The sequence below is a fragment of the Poecilia reticulata genome, chromosome 18, assembly GCF_904066995.2.
Source record: "Poecilia reticulata chromosome 18, P_reticulata-male-v2, whole genome shotgun sequence".
NCBI classification, from domain to species: Eukaryota; Metazoa; Chordata; class Actinopteri; order Cyprinodontiformes; family Poeciliidae; genus Poecilia; species Poecilia reticulata.
Window position 1 is genome coordinate 16,097,941 of NC_088847.1, and position 21,480 is coordinate 16,119,420.

A 21,480-nucleotide genomic window follows, 5' to 3' on the forward strand; every position below is an offset into this window, starting at 1 on the left:
GAGTGTAAATAATCTATTTCATTATTTTGAGCAACTAGATGTGTAAGAACTTCTAACTGACCATTTTACTTTCAGTGGAGAGCAGAGGATACAAGAGTGAACCACTGTATGTATTTTTCCTTTACAGTTATATTGGCCCAGTTCAACTCTCAAAGGCTGCAAAGCTAACCAATAGGGGAGGGAGGTAACTGCTGTTCATTTGAGAATGACAAATATAACGCCTTTTCCTCACCCCAGTAATGGATTTCTTCTTGTAGCTCTGACAACTTGCTGCTGACCTTGGCACTCAGCAACTACATCTGGGGGTCAGCGGCTCGCTTTCCTTTTCACATAAAGGGGAGTGTGCTTTGCGAGGGGACAGGAGGCGATCGATTCAGTAAGCAGATATTATTATTATTATTATGGAAAAAGCATAAAGTAATCTTTTATCATATTTTTAATGAATTGACTTTTAGTAATTAATGAATTACATATTAGCAAAAACCTCATTTCAGATTTAATAAAACAGGGAAAGTTCCAGATCTTTTGTGAAAGAACTAAAAAAAAGTATATCGTTTTCTCAAACAACCACCTAAATAATTAGAATCCTTTCTTGTCTGTGAAATACTCTTTTTTTTTTTTCAAAACGATAATATGGTATTTTTGAATGAAAACTTTTTGTCAAATGCGGGAAGACCAGTGGCCAGTAAACACATCAATTTCAGCTTAAACAGATTACTGTTTACTGAAACAGCCTCCCTCCCAATCCCTGTTTATTCCTCTGGCTCATGTGCTAAATCCCAAACTGGATAGCGTTGCTCTGGCGCGGCGCCGTGCTGCGAGGCTCATGTCTGCCCCGACAATGGAGGGGAGGACAAACGGACTGATGACCTGACATGTATGAGCGCAGATTGTGGAAGACAAATGAGATCAGGACGGTGGGAGGATGACCGTGCCACTCAGACGAGACACTCGGGGCGAAGCTACAAAGGCAGAAGATCGTGATTGTCGGTCGTGCTCATAAAAAAAGGCCCCACATGTTGTTGTTTTTTTAAGCTGCTTTAATATCGGCTTGTCTGCACATTATCAAAAGCTCCCGGTGCTTATGATGAGTAACAGTTTAATGAGACATGTTTACCAATAATCTGTCTTGCAAACTTTGGTTTTAGGAAAAATTTATATACATATTTTTTTTTCCAATTTACTGCATGACAATAATAGTACTTTTATACTTCAGGGTGTATTAGAAGCTAATAAAATGTCTACGGCTTTAAAGTTTCCATTGATGTGACACTTTTTGCAAGACAGCTTTAGGAAGAGCAAGGAAAACAAAGAAAGAAGCTGAATTAAATCTTCGCCACAACCAGCTACAAAAGGTGTAAGACTACTTGTAGCTTAGTGTTTGAAATGCAGAATATTGTTACATTGTAAAAAGTTGACTTAAATGCACTGCCATTAGAATTTGACTGTATTATTGAATAATTAAATTCTAGGCTTCAATGCACATAAGTGGCTGTGAATCAGAATACTTGATTGCATTCATTTGAACTGAATTTGGATCAAGGTGGATTTTACATCAAATAAACTTTTTGTCTTGTAAAACATGTTGAGATGGAACTGATTTGAATTGAAGATTTTTTTTTTTTTTAATAAATTGCTTCTTTCTTCTCCCAGGTGAAAGGGCAACCCCTTAATAAAACAATCTCTTCATGTTTTTACGACTGCTGCATGTTTTAAAAAGTGTTATATTAAAGCAAAACGTGTTGCTTGAGCTTTTTTTTTCTCAATAAAAAAGATATGGCATTGATTGATTTGATATGATTCCTGGTGTTTTTAAAAAATACCAACTGCATTTGTATTAAAAAAAAAGGCTCATATGAGCTGCGCTGACACTGTTACCCTCAATGGACAAGCAGGTAAATACAATAAATAGACAGATCTACACAGTTTAGAAGATAACTACATAACAAAACCTACAGAAAGTAGTTTTTTTTTAATGTTTTGCTTATAAGTCACTTATTACTTGAAACAAACAACCACCCACACAAAATAGGGTAAAAGATATTTAGAATTGATGTAGCTGATTCATTTATAAAGTGCTGAAGTTTATTACAAAACTAATCTGGAGAAAATATCAAATAGGACTGAGCCATAAACTTTTTTTAAAAAAAGGTTTATTTCCCCTTTTGGTTCAAAGATGAACCAAATAATCAAAATTATGCTTTTTGTTCCCCTCAGAATAATTGCCCTTAAAACAGTCTGATCCAAATCTCAGGGATATTCTCTGATTCGTCCATAGACGGACCTTCAACATCCGAGGGAGTCAGCAGCACAGGAAACACAACCCCAGTTTCAGCAGATTCTGCATCACATTTGATAAGGACATGCGGTCAAATCATGTTCAGCTGGAAGTGTCAAAGTATTGATCTGCCATCAAGGAGGGAAACATTGAAATGCTTCACCATGTACCAGTTTGATGGCATGCTGAGAAGGTGAGAGAGGTTTAACATACGAGCCATGCGAGCATCTTTTTCCATTTCCGTCTCATGAGTCGTGTCGTCTGGACGGTGCTGGAGAAAAAAAAAAAAAACGATGGATCAAGAAAAAGTTCAATCCTTCTCAACGATTTTTAGGACTCCTGGTGAAGATGTGCAAAAACAACAAAAAAAAACAAACAAAAACAAAAAAAGCCTTAAATGGTTGAAACCAGTTGAAATGCACTGCATAAAGAGAAACCTTGATTTTTCTTTCCTCTCTCAATGCTGTTTAGCATTAAATTAAATAAAAAAAATTGTACTCAAGAAAGAGTAACTGTACTTCAACATATTTTTACTCAAGTAAAAATAAAAAGTAGTCATCTGTGAAATTACTCAAGTAAGAGTAATAACACTTTTTATAAAAATGTTGCCAGTACTATCTGATTAGAACATCGGATTCAATATCTTACGATGATGTTGCGTATTAATTTATATGCAAATTTTGACATTTAAAAGACTAAAACCACAACAAATATTGCAAATTACAAAATAAATTAAGACAGCAAAAACTCTTTTACGAATGATTCTTTTTTCCCCAATATAAAACTGTAAACTCTCACTGATAGCAACAAGATAAAGTACTTCCAGTGACAATATATAGTATTTACTGCATGAGCTTTTTCTCCGAATGACACAAAAGGCTCAGCAGATAGAAAACAGCATTAGAACAACAAATCTCACTTTGACATAAACCGATAAACTGTAGCTGTGTGTCCATCTGGTTTATTTTTGGCTACATAGTCCTTCTTCATTCAGAGAATTTACTCCTTGTTGCTGGTTTTGACGACAAATGAATCTTTTAAGCTGAAACTTTTTACCAGAATCCCAGAATTCAAGTAAACAAACAGAAAACACCTGATTAGCTCGTGGTGTTTATTAGATTAGGGCTCATTTTCACCTCTGTGACCACCGGGCTCCACAGTGAGCCGCTTGCGAGCAGTAATTTGTCTTTATCACCGGCACTCTGTAACAGACAAACTCCATGCATTTGTGTGAAGCCATGCGCAGGGGAGAAGCCAACAGCAAAATATTATCATGTATTAAGACGGATTGTCAAACGACAGCAGGAACCAAAAGCAACATTAATCTTTGTGTTTGCAACCTTGCCTGTTTCAGACTCATTGTGAGCTCTGGGGACAATTCTGATGTCTGTCCGCACACAAATCAATCTGTGGTGCTAGAAGCATGTTTTGCCAGGCTCTTTATTTTTTCACATGTAAAAATAATCTTGGGAGGAAAAAAAAAAAACAGCACTAGTTGGTGAGATAAATTTCGAATGGACCGAATTTAAAACTACTTCTTTTCTTTTTTTTTTTTTTAGAATCAAAATTGACTCATCTTTGCACTGATGTTGAATACACACACAAAAACAAACACCTACTTCATGAAGAAGTTCTGAAGTAGAAGACATTTGCTGAAAGGGAGGTCATTTTAAAATAAAAGCCGTACTTTATAAGCCTTCAAATTTAGAAGGCAAAGTTATTTGACTGCAGAAACGCAGACGTAACACGAGGTTGTCACGTCAGGGCACAGAAGGACTTTAACGTCACATTGGTACAGTGCAGTGACGGAAACAGGAGAGCAAAGTGACAGCTCGACTTGCCTGAATGTTGTTTTGTAATGGTACATGCAGTGTGATCTAAAACCCTAACCTCTGGCTGTTGATTTCTGAATGAAAAAAAAAACTGTCAGAAAGACTATAGGGTATTTACAGGGGTCAAGTCTGAACCAACCTGGGCTACTTAGTAAGATTGTGTACAACCTCAAGCTTATTCTGGATATATGACACACACACACACAGTTAAAAATAATACTAAACCTAAACACTGGGACTAATAGTGACTATTGCAGAGGAGTGTAAAAAGGAAACATAAATACATCGTTCCCTAAAAGACAGAGGTAAGGCAATTCTCCAAAAGACACTGGTGAACTATAGACACACTTTTCACATTTTTAGTTTGGAAAACATTTTTGAAAATAGTGCCTTTATCCTTCCACTTTGCATTTCTGTCAATAGGACTCGACCTATTTTTCTTAGGTTGAGTCCTAAGAAAAATACACAGTTTGTAGATTTACATGAAAAAAATAAAGTTCAAAGGTGTTCAATACTTTTGCTAGGCACTGATATCTTCTGAATAAAAATCTTATTCCACATTCAGCCTAAAATATTGTATGCAACATGTCGATGTTCCTCGGGGCTCTGCGGAATGAGGTTGAGGTTCCTCATTAGGTTTATTTCCAACCAGAACTCGGTGCCAAAATGATGGCCTTTACTCCTCGGTGCCTGTAAAATCTACCCTGTGCCGTGCTGCATGCTACAACCGTACCAAGCGGCCAATCAATAACATGTTTGTAAGCCTCAACAGAGCCATTGGCAGTGGTGCTGCATGTTTACTGGCCTGCAGTCACAACAAAATCCATCATGCGTAGTTTGAGGCACCTTTGCTCCGTTGTATCAGTTTATCTTGCCAAGCATGTTAGTCATCTGTTTATGGCGGTAAAGTACCTAATAGCTCTGATCATGCTGAGAAGAAAGATGACCATTCATGATAAAACATTACCACAAAATCCCATTGGAATACATTATATTTTGTCTCCTTTGCAAAGATTAAAAAGACAGGTAGTTTTTGCCAGGCTCTGCACTTTTCAATGAGTCCAGTTCTGAACAAAATAACTTAAAAGGATGAGATTTTAGGTGCCTCCAAAAATCAGGTTTATTCATCAAGACAAAACCGCCACACGTGGAACCTGGCAGTGCCACTCACACATCCTTGTCTTTTTTTTGTTTTGTATTTTATTTTATTTGTTTTGTTTTTTGCCAGCTCCCTCAATCAATTCTAAAGCTTCAATAAAAGCAGTTTGAGAAGACTGAAAACACATTCCTAAGGAGACCAATTTACTCGTCACTCCTAGAGGAGGGCAGCCCATCGGCTTTGAAAAGATACGATAAACAACTGGAAATGTGGGTGATGGTTGTGAGTGGAAAACATTACGGAGTCTGTGGAGTTTCAGATGAATTAAGCAAGGATGTTTTTTTTTCCAATAATGTTCCTACGCATTGTCTATGTGAGAAATGCATATTTTTTCCAGAATCAGAAATTCAAAGTTCTTCTTTCTTTGTAGGACATTTGATATTATGAATTTAAAAAAAAATACTCATATGGATAGAGGGATTTAACAGGAAAAAATAAATCTGAAAATTCTACTTATTTTCTAATGTCTGCTTCCTTTCTCCACATTGACCTGACCTGGAAGAACCTCAGTCACATTCCAGTTTTCCTCACTTTCCCAGTCCAGTAGAAACTCTTTGAACTGATCAGTTAGCCCCACAAAAAATAGAAACAATAACTATAATAAACAGCTAACATTTGAGTTGCATTAAGATGTGTTGTAGAACACGCTCTCTCAAGAAAAGGACGCCGCTCGCATCGATTTGGCCTGCGTAGCCCTCCCGTTTTAGAACCGCGCGTCTAGGATGACGACGCTCATCCTTTTCTTTGAGTTTGCAAGCAGGCTTGGTGCAGGTGTTTGCGTACGTGTGTGGGCAAAGCTTGGCTCTGATGTGAAACCTGTTCCCAGACCTCGACGCTCAGGCTTGTGGGGGAAGAAGAGAGAGCAGATTGAAATGTAAGGAGCTGCCGCCCTGGCGCCAAAGCGATCTGAGAGGTGCCACGGAGATGCCTGTCACAGGTGGGGTGTCCTCAGAAGTTGACGTGCCTCTCTCTGCAAATGCTTGACAACCTGCTAAAGTCGAGCTCCTCTGATGGTGCGCTCCGTTTGCGTGTGTGCGTGTGCGCACATGTATGATCTACACATCACGAGTGTGTTTGTGTTTAAGTTTCGCTCGGTGCGTAGGTGTGCACCCGCCCTTTATAGATGCCTGCTTTGATTTGAATATATCCAAAGAAGGTGCTGCCTGCGGCACAGTGACGGGTTCAAAGGAAGAACGACCCAATTACGACCAGAAAATGGTGTTTTCATATAGAACCCATGAGTACCGGAAGAAGCTGCCACAGAGTCTTAAAACAACACTATATTATTCTTGTACTACTTTAAAGACGGGAGAAAAATACTAGCATAATAATGTTTTTGCCACCTGTGACTGAAGAAGTTGGCTTCCTCAGAGGATCTTATAAGATCTTATGTAACCGCAACTATCTGGAGCACTTGTTTTCCAAGCTATTATTTTAAACAAATAATGGAAGTCATGATGAACTTGCCTCTTCTGAAAAGCCTTTAAGGCAGAGATAAGAAGATTAACTGTTATATACAGCAATGCAGCCATTGAGGAGTCGTTACCTATTTTTTTTAGAAATGGGTGTATCTGTAAAATTCAGTCTGCACACAAAAAAAATTAAATTTGATCGTCAACAGGTAATGATGAACTTTTCTCCAAGGTCAAGTAGCACTTGTTAGTGCTACTTGACCTTGTTAGTTACTGATTTTCTCATAAAATGCCTTAGCTCTAGTCTTATTATAGTAATTTAGATGCTACTGCACACAGTTACTCTTTAATATTTTGGACTCTTGAGTTTAGTTATTCCCGTGTTAGACTGTTTTATGTGTTTTTACAGTTTTCTGGTTTCTGATTGTTGGTTTTTGTTCAGCCAGTCCATCTCTCTTTAGTTGGTTGTGTAGCAAGTTGTCAAGTCCAGGCTTCAAGGTCAGCTTCCTGCAACTTTTAGATGTGTCCCTGGTTCAACAGACCTGAATCAAAATTCAAATCAAAGTCAAGTTCTCCGGAGTCCTGCTAATGAGCTGATTATTTGACTCAGGTTTGTTGAAGAACAGGTACATCTAAAGATTGCTGGATACCAGCTCTCAGGGAACTGGAGCTGAATAACTAGTCTCCCACCTGCTTTTCATTCCAATAGTCACTCCTTTCAGCATAAATTCATCTATGGTGCAGTCAGCCATTAAGCTGACTGAAGAATAGCTGCCAACAACTTCTTCCCTAACAGAAGTAACATAATGGCCATTTATTTTATACACAAACTTTCAGAAATCCTGATTGTTCAGGCTATTAAACTGAAGCACCCCGATTGTCCCGGGATACTGTTGGGACCACAACCTGCTTCCTGGTGTCTCTTCAACCGCTTCATTTTTACAAAGTCAACATTTCTTTGTGGAGTGTTTTCCTGCGGATTGTGGGGATATTTTTCCACTGGAGACACGTGACCTCACGCAGGACATCAATTCAATCATTTTCTACTTCTCAGGAAGACTCAGTCCCATTGGCAGCCTGTCCAGGGTGTAACGCGCATTTCGCCCAATGAGAGCTGGAGACAGACACAGGTGTTGTGCACAGATAGTGATCCCTAACAGAATTTGTGTCATACATTCAGCAGGAAGACCGGATGCCCCTTTAATCAAACCCATAACCCCACATGGATAAGCAGGATGAATGATGGATGAATGGATGGAGTATATTTGCTCTCCTTATTACTTATTGACATGAAATGTCAACCACCAGTTTTCGTCTGTATAAAAACGCATTGACAAAATATTTAGCCCCAGTAGTATTGCTTTATAAAACTAACTCTGGACTTGAACTGTTTTGTTGTTTCTTCCTCTCCATGTTCCTCGTGTCTCTCTGCCTGTCCGTATTCAACCCTACAGACAACACTGACAGGTGAAACTATGGAAATCAGAGAGGCAACAGAGATCCTGACTTAGGATCACTTGCCATATATAAGTATGGTGTTTGCAGCTTCTATATCTTAAATGTGTTGTGTTACAGCAAAAGTACTAATATACCTATTTTCGACAAAGCAAACCAACTCAAATGTAAAAACAGTGGCATTGTATTTGCCTTTAATTCACAATTTCCATTCTGTAAGTCCTCTTCACTTCCATTTCTGTCAGGAATCTCGACTGTAATTTTCCACTTGTCAGCTTTCGCTATGATTAATTTAGGAGTCTGAAAAATGGCAGCAAAAGACTTGATTACTTTTCATCTGTAAGATTTCAAAAGGATTTTTGCAGGTTGGGTTTTGTTGTTGTTGCTACCTCAACTAATACAAGTTCATCCTAACTGTGCCGTCTCTCTTCCAGGAGAATATTACATTTCTAGGTATGATTGAGTCCGGCACTGCCTGTTCCTGGATGTTCTGGACTCTTGATTTGTGGTTTTGATGTACTGCTTCCAAACTCCCAGCCAATCTGGGCCTGCATGGCTAAATCAATACAGTCGCAGATGAATGTTCAACCAGACGGATTGCAGGTGACAAAAAAATCAACTCAAACATTTGCTGTGTGTCCATTCAGATATCCATTTGTATATGGAGGATGAGTTGATAGCACCGGGGCTTCAGCAGCCCCATCCCTGTTTCAATTACAGCAGTCATCCCTCTGGAGGATTGGGTTGAAACAGAGTTCACATCAAGAGACGTGAAGAAAAGCTTTTCTTATGAATGAAGAGGGCTTGATTTTAACAGAATAATATGCTCTGACTTGCGTTTGACTCGGCTGGTTTACGCTTTGCTTCGCGGAAGTGTAAAAATATGAACTTTTAAGTCTGAAAAAAAAAAAAAAAAGATCTTTTGCAATAAATTATTATAAACAAATGTATGCATATGATCAAACTCGCTCACCTGAAATTCATGAAAGTATATTGTGATCTAATGTGTAAAAATAAGGTGTTGTGACTTCAGAGGAGAACAAACTGTGTGCGAATGTGTGAGAACCAGCAGGAGGAGGGAAGTTGTCACTGAGAAAATGTTATTTTTAAACTGTCTGACTCATCCCTATTTACTTGTACTGATTTGTCCTGTGTGACAAGATGCTAAACAGTTTTAAAAGTTACAAGAGTAAATCTGTGCAAACTTTTTTTTTTTGTCTTGCACAGCAGCATGCGTGGATGAGGCTCTGCACCAGCCCCTTGCAACAAAGAACAACGGTGTACTCATAAATACATTGTCGCTGCAGGGAGTGTAGCTCTAAACAACTTTTGACAATGATTTTTGTCGGGAAAATACCTCGCATGTGTTACCTCACTTCCATGTGGCGACGACACAAGATAAAGCAGAAGGTATTGTTTCTGCAGAAGTGTACGATATGGCATCAATATTGCATGGTAAACCTGATAAATCAGGCTCTGCAGGGTGCTCTAATTGTCCTGAGCCAGTAAACGTATTTGGGCGCAATAAGGCTGAAGACAGTTATATTCTCTGGTGGACCACGAGCAGTTTTCTACCTAAGCACATTTAATGTGTCTTGAGGTGCACCTAAACATTAATATCCTAATGGGTAAAGCAGCAATTCAATCACGAATCCAAAAATCAGACGATGGAAAATGTAAAAGGAAAAAAAAAAGTGCTGTGAGGCAGATTGGGAATTAATACCATCTATGTTTTTAGGCCCATATATCAAACATGATGGGAGTTGCCCTACTTCTGTAAGCAGCTGTTACATTTGCTGAGGGGATTTTTTTTTCCCCCCCATCTTTTGAAAAACTCGAGCAGAAAAGGAACAGAAATAAGAACGGTTACAATCCAGTGCTCAGTGAGGAGGCTTCACTTTGTAATTACCAACAAAGTGAAGCCCTTTTCAGAAGTCGTGTTATTGTTAACTGGCGACCCCGTTGGTCGTGTCTGGGCTCATTCCGTCCTACCCAGCAGTACAAAAGTTTTGTAGTTAGATTTTATGTTATAGCAAAAACAATTTACATCTATAAATAATTGTTACTATAGATTATCGTCTGAGAATAAAATGCATGAATGTACATTTACAGGCCGAACATTTTAATTATGTTTTGATTATAACCTTTTGATGATACAGATTCAACAGGTTGACGACATCTTTACTATTAATAAAGAAATACACAGCTTTGTGGTGTCCACCTTCCATATTAAAAAAATGATGCTAATTTCACCACATTCTCTCCCACCCTTTAAACATAATCATTTCCTAGATGTGCATATAACACTTGGATAGAAAAGTATTCCACCTACAAATAAACCCGAAAAAGACTCACAGGTGTGTGCTAGAATGTCAGAAAGCCTTTGTTCGATATTATCAATGCTAACAACATGACAAACCTGTGCGATGAGAGGCAGCAGGTAAAAGAATGCAGTCCTGAACCGCTCTGTGTCTCACACTCATCTGCATCTGTCAAAATCCCTGTTTACAGGCCCCCCGGTCATGTCACCGAGCGAGTGAAAATAGCTGCAGAAAGGGAGAAGTGGATGGGAAGAAGTAAGAAACAGGAGCTGGGAGTGGGAAATCAAGCAATGATGAAATGAGAGCAAGCAGGATAAACAAGGGAGAGAAACAAAGTGATGAGAAAAGGAAGAGCGAAACCGAGGTGGGAGGCTAGAGAGAAAATGTGGAAACAGTAAGAGAGGAAAATCAAATGGACATCGAATCTTGATAGCTCTGCCAGATAGCTTCCACTTTAAGGCACCTACGTCTCCCATCTGAACCGTGATTTAGACACAAATTCAGATGACTTGAAGGTTTCGTATTCTCATGTCAACTTCTGCTCACTTGTACTCAAGTGTTTTTCACAAAAATAAGCAAATATGTACGTCAGTGTGTGAACTAAACTTTAAATCAAAGAAATCGGGAGCTTTTCCATCCTAGATAACATTTATAAAAATGTTTTTTAAATATTTGCTAAAACTGTCACGAATATAAAAAAAAAAAATATATATATATATATATATATAGCAATTCTATCTATCTATCTATCTATCTATCTATCTATCTATCTATCTATCTATCTATCTATCTATCTATCTATCTATCTATCTATCTATCTATCTATCTATCTATCTATCTATCTATCTATCTATCTATCCCTCTCTCCTTCATCCTTCATCTCTACCTCCTTTATCCATACCACCTGTCCACCATCATCCATTTTTTCTTTATCTATCAAACCTACCTCCTTCATCCATCATCCCAAGCAGGTGTCAGTCCTACCTTCATCTTCCGTCTTCCCTATCGCCTTCATCCATCGTCTTTACCTCCTTCGTTCATCATCTCTGCCTCATTCATTTCCTACCAGTCATCATCCTGACATCCTTTATCCATTAGTCCTACCTTCTTCATTCACCGCCCTTGGCCATTTGTCATTTTCATTTCATCTGCTATCTGTGCCATCCATCAGTCCAACCTTCTTCACTCATTCATTCCTCATCCCTTCCCTCTTCATCCTTTTCCTCTACCTCCTTCATCCCTCAACCCTGCCCTTTTCCCCTGTTTCACCCTGGAGTGTATATCTTTCAGTTCTATTTGCTCTTCTCAAATCTTGAAGGATTCTAGAGCTTGTACGTAATCACCTCTTGTAACACCTTCCCAGTGACAGAACCTCCACACTCCGAGTCTTGATCTCTGTAGCCTGTAGCAACACGTTTCCCCAGATGATCCCAACAAAAGGAGGTGCACTTCTCTGGCAACATCCACTATTTTTCTCAATAAATTTTCAACCTCACATTGTTGTGAACCCTATCTAAAGATATGCCATTTTAAAGGGGATTAGAACTATAGAATTTTTTTTATTTATTTATTTATTTTTTTTACAAAATGTGTTTATATGATAAGACTGTTATTCCTCACCCTCTAGGACAAAGGGGTTTGAAAATGTTCCGATTGCAAATTACTTCTGCTCATTGTTTTTATTCTTGAAAACAGTAAAGCAGTAAAAACCTTGACGTCATATCGACACACTAATTATAGCAGTCATGTAACATCCTTCTGTACTAGTATCGTCATGCAAAATCGCACAGCAAAAATATAGTGATAACAAGATCAATAGAGAACGCTTTTTGAGGGAGAAATGCTGAGGGTGTGCATGTGTGTCAGGGTGCAAAGCTGAGCCTCATTGTCTAGAAGCTGATCTGTGGAAAGAGAAAAAAGGTGGGAGAGAGTAGAAGGAGGAGGGCTCCCTAAGGGTAACACCGTTTCATAGCACAGAGCTCAGTAGTACCTCCTGGGTTGGAACTAATTGGTGCGAGATTAACTCTGCAGTGAGATATAACAACCCAGAGCAATGCCACACATCTGTGGATCAGTGACATCGGAAGGGGCCGCTCCTACACTACGAGCCCCCACGAGATGATTACTTGGTCCCAGACTGTCTGGTTACCACTGCAGCTGGACATGGCAAAAAATAGCATCAGCGTCTGAAAGAGCTGCGAGGCAGTGATTTCTGATTATGATGCAGTGATGAGGAGCTGCTGCGTGTTGCACTTGCAGATGAAGCATAGTGGTAAAAATCAACATCAGACAGGATCTGAAGAAGACAAAGAGTTGATTTTTTTTTTTACACATCTCACTGCACTAATTCATGGTGCTAATAAAATAAAAGATCTTTTAAAAAATTGTGCAAGGTTCTTTAATTTTCAGAAAGCATCCCCATAGAAGAGTGTTCCTAAACTTGAGTCCTCCAGTGCCAGAAGCTGTTTAGCAACAGCAGCCACTCCACCTACAGTCAGATGTGGAGGTAAAGATGTCGACAGAGTTATCTGCAGGTGCACAGATGTTCAAACAACGTCACAGGAGCAATTACAAGTGTGCAGGCAGAAAACCTCACCTGTACTCGGCACACAGAACGCACAACACGGAAACGCACGGCGACATGTCTCAGCCAAACAAGTTTCCGAACCTGAACATCTCTGTAAAGTACACAATCTTGTACTTCATACAAGACTTACTTAGTGGCAACTGGAGCCTAACTTAATGTATCAGAATATATCTGTGTATGTGTGTGGAGGGAGGGAGCAGTAGGGGGATATCAGAGATGGTGAGTGGGCACCTACCCGAGCACCCAGCCACAGACACTGAGAACCGATGGGGGTGTGACAGAAGGAAATAGATCCCACATTTGGAAGGAGACGCAAGATGATCCAGGAAAGGGGGTAGTCCAAGACCCAAACCGACAGAAAAACAGGCACACACAGACTCAATCACATGTTCCCACCTTTTTGCATTCACACACACACATACATTTGCATCCACTCACCCTGTGTAAACACACACAATGTAAAATACATCGCCCCAACAGCCCCGGCCCACACACCAATCCCAGCCCCATCCAGAGATGGGGGGGATAAAAAAATGTCCACACAGTGCAAACAAGCAGCGAGGAGAACAAGGAGAGGAAGGTCAGTGCAGGACACTGAAGACCAGCCACCCACTGACCCCACAATGAATGTCCACGCCAAGCCTACCAACCAATCCCTCCACCAAAGGAAAGTGACACACTCGACTGCGGGCACATTGGAACACTCCCTCAGATGTCCAGCAGCGGGTTTCGGTAGAATTCGCCGGGTCTACAATGTTCAAGAACGACCCGGAGAGTGTGCTCGGGGAGAGGGATGCATAGGTTTCCTTTACTTGGATGAGCAGAAAACGGTGGATGAATAGACGGTTGAAAGGAGAGCTGGTCCTCAAAACACTGCTTGTTATGTTTGCACCAACTCTCCCCTTCTGATCGCAACAACCTGAGGGCATTCGTCAGTCGATTCCTTTGCTGATCCACTTGTTGGTATTGGACATTTCTTGTTGACATGTTGATCTGCACTTCCATTGATCGAGTCTCTGTTTGATCATTTGATGACAGCTTGTTTTCCCAGGATTAGGAGTCACACCGCAGCTTCAGTCAGCTGCACTGCTGTGTGTTCTCTGTAAATATGTTGTTGATTCAAGTCGAGCGTTTTACCTGGGTCAGAAAATGGTGCAGAAGTGACTTTTGTCTGGTGCAGCTCTAGGACATAAAATAGGGAACAGAACTAGCATATACCGATGACTCTACCCTCCTAATTATGTGTAATATTGTATTGGAAGTGAATATACTTTATATGCCGAGTCACTCTTCCAGATGCCAGTGGATATTAAACCTTGAAAGAAGCTATTTTTAAAGGCAAACATAAATAGTACAGTTTAAGTCTTAATAAATGTACTATGACCCACCAAGTAGATTGTATTCTTTTTTTGTTTTTTTTCTTCAAAACACCACTGAGGCTCATTTTAAACCTTCCTGAACTCATTTCATCTGATATCCTCTCATCTCTCCAACCCATTAATGAAAACACTCTCACATGCAAAAATGTGCATAATTGCTGTCCTTTTCTGCCATATCTTTTTCACTTTATTGTTCATCCTCGGCATGGATATAATTGTCCCCCTTTTTTGACATAGCTCACAGCAGCTTTAAGAAGAGTAAAAAAAAATATGAGGGAAGGAGACAGTAGCTGTTAGTTTCTTGAATTTGAGTCAGCTTCCCCGGTTCTCATTGCATAATTGACAGTATATACCAACTTACCACTGTATTGATGATGGTGATTGACACTCAGTGGTAGAATGCATTTTGCCAGGGAACTAGACAATTTTGTGGGTCATTTCTCCTTTCAGGGTGTGCAGTGTTTCATAACACCTCAGTGGCCTCCTACCATCTCAGAAATTGTTGTGTTTGCCTTCCAGCGTGAGAACTCATAACAGCAACGCCATCATACTGAGAGTTCTTAGACAACACTATACCCCACATTTTTACACTCGCATTTCAAAGGCAGTGGTAAAAGAACGCAATGCAAGACTTTCATTGAAAACTACATACCACACACATGTATGCAACACTTATATATTGGATTAAAGTGGTGCCTGGCGTTCAGTGTCGATGATAAACGTGTTAATCTGATTTTAAACCAGACAGGTGTCCACTGCTGTGCAGAAGTAGCTCTGCATATATTTTCAAGGTCACAGCAGGATGGCATTTATGTAGGCGCAGGCTGCTTATTTTCACACTTTTACAATCATAAGTCTCTTCGTAATCAAATGGAAATGTCTTGTTTTTCCAATGATATAATCCTAGTATAAGGTGTGAGCATTGTGAAGAAAAAAGGCTGCAGATTTTTTGACAAAGCTCTTCTATAGACTGGGTTTTATCTTGATCTAAAAAAATGTCTGGTTTGTTGACCAGGCGGAAGAAGTAGGCACAAAACCTAAAATGGTGATGATTACTTAACAGGAGATATAGGTCATATCAGAGTCAAAGTGCTGCTGCAAATTCAATAAGCATCCCATGTTGTGCCTTCATCCATGAAGGACTGAACCACATGAAACAAAGAGACTGCTATAAAAACCGTTAATCCCATTAAGCACTGCATTAGAAGACTTTTGGTTCCAGGAGGATGAAGAGGAGAGGTTTCAGGAACGAAAAACCTGTGATGTCATAGGGACTATACAACCCTAGGAGAAAAACTGCTTCTGCCCTTTCGTAGCCGTCACAAGCTACATCAGACCGGATGGCACACCTACACTCCCCCTTTCCCTGCCTTCGAGGGGACTTCTGTCTTCACTGGTGAAAGAGGGCACTGCTTCCTTCAAGTACCCCTGCATCAGAAATACATATACTGTCCATTGTTTGTGCAACTTTATTTAGGCCAAACAAATAACACTCTGCCCCTAACATATATGAAATTCTGCAGAAGGAATGATAGAACTACACCTTCCCCCAAAAGGAAAGTTTGTCTCCGATTCCGTCGTAGAACTGATGCTGCTGTTGATGCAACCCTTTGGTTGCTCCAGTCCCAGAGCTGAGAGAGAGAGGATAAACCACAGTTCCAGATGCTATCCCCGCAACTAGCCAAGCTGCAACTGCCTTTGTTCTCTCCAGTCACTAGATGGGCGGCCACACACACACACGCACTCACACACTCTGCCCTGCAGCTGGCCGAACATCTAACCCCAACTGATTCTCCCCACTTAGCTGCAAAAACTCCTCTGATCACGTTTGCTTCAAGCCAGAGAGATGAAAGAAAAGCGACAAATCCAGTGTGGGCTTCCAGTGTTTCATGGAATCTTCACAGGGGTGAATGAAGTAAGACTGTGTCTGGGCAAAGATGAATTAGCTAGGATAAAACTATTCAAATATTCTTGCGATCGTGTATTACATTTTGCTTTTTGCATTGTTGATGCTTAACGCTGCTTGTTTGTTCTTTTTGGAATTTTTTGTTTCCTCTCTACTCACTAAATTACTAAATTATGTCCTTTAAGCGTAATATCTATTGTCCTTATGCTAACGGATAACAGCCGAGCACTAGCTAAGCTAAGGTAACTATTATTGAATCAGCTGTCCACCATAGCTTCCCTTTGTTCATGCTGTGATCACAAATTCCTACTGTCGTTTGCTTAAAGTAGAGGTTGGACTTAAACTAGATTTAAAAAAAAAAAAAAAAAAAAAAACACCAAACAGTGGCTACTGTTTGGTGTTTTTTTATCTTGATCTTTTATCTTGATGCATTCTACCACTGAGTGTCAATCACCATCATCATGCTGCTTGCACCAAACCAGCATGATGCCTAAACTAAGATAAAATCCATCACTGTGGTGACCAATCAGTAGCTTAAGGCTAAATTGTCCAATATTTATAAATATAGATAGATACTGACTTGGTCACATCAAATTTGTCTCTGTCTGTCTATCTATCTAGGTTCCTCATTCATCACCACTTTTTCATTTCATAAAATTCACACAAATTATAACTATGCATTGTATAATCTCCTGCTTGCACCAAACCAGCATAGGGTGTTAAATTGTTGTCCCGCTTAATTAACCTTAAAGTTTTTATCTTTAATGGAGATAGCCCTCATTAGTCAAACACTCCCCTGTGTTTGACTTGGACACAGCTGGGTTTTGCAATAGGAAAATTATCCAAAACACACATTGAAAACAAGTTGTAGAGTGTATATATCGGGCATTTAGTGCCTAAATCCTCATCTTTAAACCACCCATTCAAAACATTGACATTTGGAAAATAGTGAGTGCATTTCTCAAAACAATTTGTACAACCAGCAAAATACCATGGCAGACTTGCAAAAGCCAATCTGTTTCTGAAAATCCTTAGTTTGTCTCTCAAAAATCACCTTTTAGTGTCTTATTCAGCCACACACTATTATGTAAGATAAAGTTTGGATTCACCTGAGAGCAATTTAACAATTCAGGACATATTTAAAAAAAAAACATCTAATGGAAATGTATGATAAGCATAATATGCTTGACATATGACAACTTGTTCAAGCATTTTCGTGTTAAGGCATATGCAACAAACTTATGCTTAAATGTTGTGAACCTTGAGGCTATTAAACGGACTCAATTTTTTTGTTATTTGAGACATAATCAATATGACATAAATAGTTAAATGTAAGAAAAGGCATAATCACTTGCATGGATGTACAGAAGCATTGGCAACTTGTTCTCAGATGTAAGAAACTCCTTTTTTGAAGTCCACAAGTGACACAATGAGGTGGAGACTAAACAAGTATTCTCGAGAATTTCAAATCTGTTCTGAGGAATACACCAAAGAGAAAAACTGTGAACACTGGGTCTGTGCCAGGAAATCAACCATTTCAGATAAACTCTATAAAGCTCTGCAATAAGTCACTGCTAGATGCTTATTGATGGATGAAAATCAAGATGATTCCCAACTTCTTAATTGACATTTAACCAAATGTTTGTGAGGCTTTAAGCATATATTTGAGTTTGAATGTACATTCTCTAACCCTGTGTAGATTTGACTAAACGCACTATAAATTTTCAGGCTTTGGCACGCCATTCCTGTTTTTGAAATTGAAGTTAACATATATATCTCTTGAAAAAGATAAATTTATCTAAATAAAAGAACTAAAGCATTTTTTAAAAAATCTCTATGATGAGCATGGTTAAACTAAAAAAAACTAAATCAAATTAACAGCATGGTTTTATCAAACACTTGACAACCACGGCTCTACTACATATATATTTGCAGTGATGTTGCAACTCCTCTCAACACTCCTCCTGAGAAATCAACTGCCTGTCTGTGATTTGCCAGATGTTCATTTTTCATTAGTGGAGACTTGTTTACGTTGGCTCCTTTCCAACTATTTTGCACACAAGACAGTTCAAGGAATAAGTGGCGGTGTGGGCCGTTAACTGTTAGCGGGAACAACATGACCCTTTATTTCCATAAATAATTTATTTTTGGTAAAGGTTTTTTTTTATGCTTAGTCTTGCTATGCCAGCCACTCCTTCTGTCCTGACTATGCTCAGCAAAAATGTCTGAACAGGCAGTCCATTAGCAATATGAGGAGGATTTGGTATAGTTTTAGCAGAGGGATATTTGTGTAGTTGGTAAGACAATTTTAAAGCATTTAAATGGGAATGTCCAAAATTACATACACGTCACAAGGTAGTAGACAATTACTTTCAGGTTTAAAAGGTAGCCAAGGAAAACACCCTTAATAATCCTTTTATACAAGAGCCATACTGAACACAAGTGACATCTGTGTTTAATACTGTAATCCGTATTGTAAAACATGAATCTGTTGTCTGCTCCTGTCACAGAGACTCCCTCTTGTAATTCAACCCTGTCCCTTGTACTGGGATCCTGGTTGTTAAGATTTAACAACTAGAAAGCAAAACTGCAAGCTTACAAATTGGGGAGAAAACCTTTTTACTGTAATGTTTATTCACACGCAATTTACATGGTCGAAATATGTTACAAGTTGAATTCTCAACCAGTTGCATCACATCAAACCATAAACTAGATTTAGCCAAGCACTTTAGCAAACTGCTCCATTAGACGACGTCATAAACAACAGGCAGAATCAACTTTAAAAACAATAGTGATGGATGTCAAATCGGTTATATGTAGGCTCTTCTCATGAACACTCAATTTTTTGTTCATTTAGCCAAACTGAAGGATCTTTTAATACATTTCTTAGAGTTTTTTCTTTCTTCTTTTTTTAATGCCTCACTCTTCGTCAGGTCCTGGGCTGTTTTGGAGTTTGATTTATTGATGCTAGTTTCATTGTTGGTCTCTGTCTCTTTCTTTAATTGGACCAGCCATGTCTCAATTTTATTTTAGACAGTGCTTTCTAAAGCACTGTCTAACTGGGACACAGTTCATTTATTTTGTCTATTTATACTAATTTCCTCTGGTTGTGTTACATTCCCTAGGTCTAGTAATTCCTTAGTGGTAGATTTATTTCTTAATCCTCTGTGTTGTCTCTCTCCCCTCACGCCTGCAGTCAGTTACCCAATCAACCCGGGTCCATTGTTCCACATTCAATCTCCCAGTACTTAAAAACACTTCTGCTGCTGTCACTGTTTTGCTGGTTCCTCCCATCAAACCCTGTTACTTCCCTGTAGATTATTTGCTGTTTGTTAACCTTGGATTCCTGATTTTGTTTGGCTCTGGCTCCCTGTGTTTCCAATGTTGTTTTAAATTGTTGTTTTTTTCCCCCCTTATGTTTTTATTAAATACCAAAATCTAATCTAATCTAATCTGGGAAACAAACTGAAAAATACATAAACACTTCTGTCAATTGAGAAGTCCAGGTGATGTTTTTTATTTCATTTGCTGGTTGTGTGGTTAAGTATCCAATTGTATCCAATTAATTTAACAAACTATATATTTTTTCAGCCATTATTAACTGCATTGGGAGTTAAATCTTGATTTAAGCCCAATGTTGAGTCGAAGAAATGCTTTATGGGATCCAATGTCTTATAACTACATCATCAGCCCTAGTGTGAAACTGACGGAGTTAAGTGGCTGCTCACTAAACTTTTCTGTTAAGAGCCTGTTAAGGAGGTAAGGAAATGGTCCTAGAGCACAAACAAAGATAAACCAATTTTACATCATGACAGCAGAAAGATGTTATGAATGTTGAAGAATGAAGAATATTTACCTGGTACAAAAAGGCCAAACAAGATATTCTTTATTCGATTACTGGGACACAGCGTTGATCACCGAAGTGCCAATGTTTTCTTACTAGAATATGTCATCATCTGCCACGTTTCTTCTTTTCTCAAATTGGCATGAAAAATAGCATTGGAGCTGCTGCATTTCATGGAGCCAGGAGAGACTTGACCTACATTATGTGAGAAACATTAAATGATGTAACGTTCACAAACGGTGCCCTTCGCAGGTTCTGTTTTTCCAAGTCTTATCACAACCGCAATTGATATAAATATCTCTGTTTTCTTACAATTTCTGTCCCTTTTGTGTTTGATAGAAAGCAACACAAAGGTAAAGTGAGATTGTGCAGGATTACACCTGACTTCCTACATTCAGGCAGGGAGCTGCTGTTAAAAATAGCCACGAGCTGAACACACAAGTTTCCTCCTACTTGTCTCACTCAAAAAAAAAAAAAAAGGAAAAAAAAAACCCACACCACAGTGTTTGCCACTGAAATACATGCAGTGGCTCTGTGAAGACAAATATATCCCAAAACTGCACTGGCGGTGTGGAGGAAAATTACCATCTGTGTTTGGCTTTGTGATGAAGTACACCTGCTGGTTCTGGGTCCATTCTGAGGTTTGTGTAGCCCGGTTCTGACACAAAATCTCTGACAAGATTTACATGCCACAAGAGAGAAGTAATCAAACTCCCCACATGCCTGCTGGTAAATCCAGATATTTGGAAGAGTAGTCAGACTTCACTGTTGTTCACTTCACTTTGTTAAACTTTTGAAAAATAAAAAAAAAAAAAAATACCCAAAGGGAAGAAAGGCAAAAAAAAAAAAAAATGAAACGGTGCACCAATATGAATTCTGGCAAGACTGATTGTGAGATAACTTTGTAACGCGATAATTTTCCACCATGTTGGCGTTGACAGCCGCAGGTTGCCTGAAGGTTTGGATTTTGTCAAACCAAACAAGTTTTTCTTCTTTCAACCAAAGCAGCTGGAGGAAGCCCCTCATTTTAATTTCATACACGGTGCCATGCATGTGTTGGCACTGCTAGTAAAGATATGCGAAAAATCTTAAAATGACTCAATAAATATAAACAGAAAATAAACGTTTCAGATCGTGGTTTGGCCATAGAAAGGCAAAGAAAATTGTGTGTTTTTAGTTTTTCCTTTGATGGCTTTATCAAGGTTGCCAGTATGTCAGGGGGCAGTGTATAAGGCATTTCTCTACACTCTCCTCATTATTGTTAAGTAATAATGAGTGACAAATGAGGGCTCTTCTTTTCACATTAA

At 39.0% G+C, this 21,480-nt stretch overlaps 1 long non-coding RNA gene across 1 annotated transcript in view; it reads right to left on the reverse strand.

Moving 5' to 3' along the window:
- Positions 1-784: 784 nt before the first annotated feature.
- Positions 785-21,480, reverse strand: part of LOC145548914 (uncharacterized) — a 72,424-nt gene continuing 51,728 nt past the window's right edge. The window contains exon 3 of the long non-coding RNA XR_014084859.1: positions 785-2,549. This is a non-coding gene — a long non-coding RNA (uncharacterized LOC145548914). The remainder of the gene's footprint in view (positions 2,550-21,480) is intronic.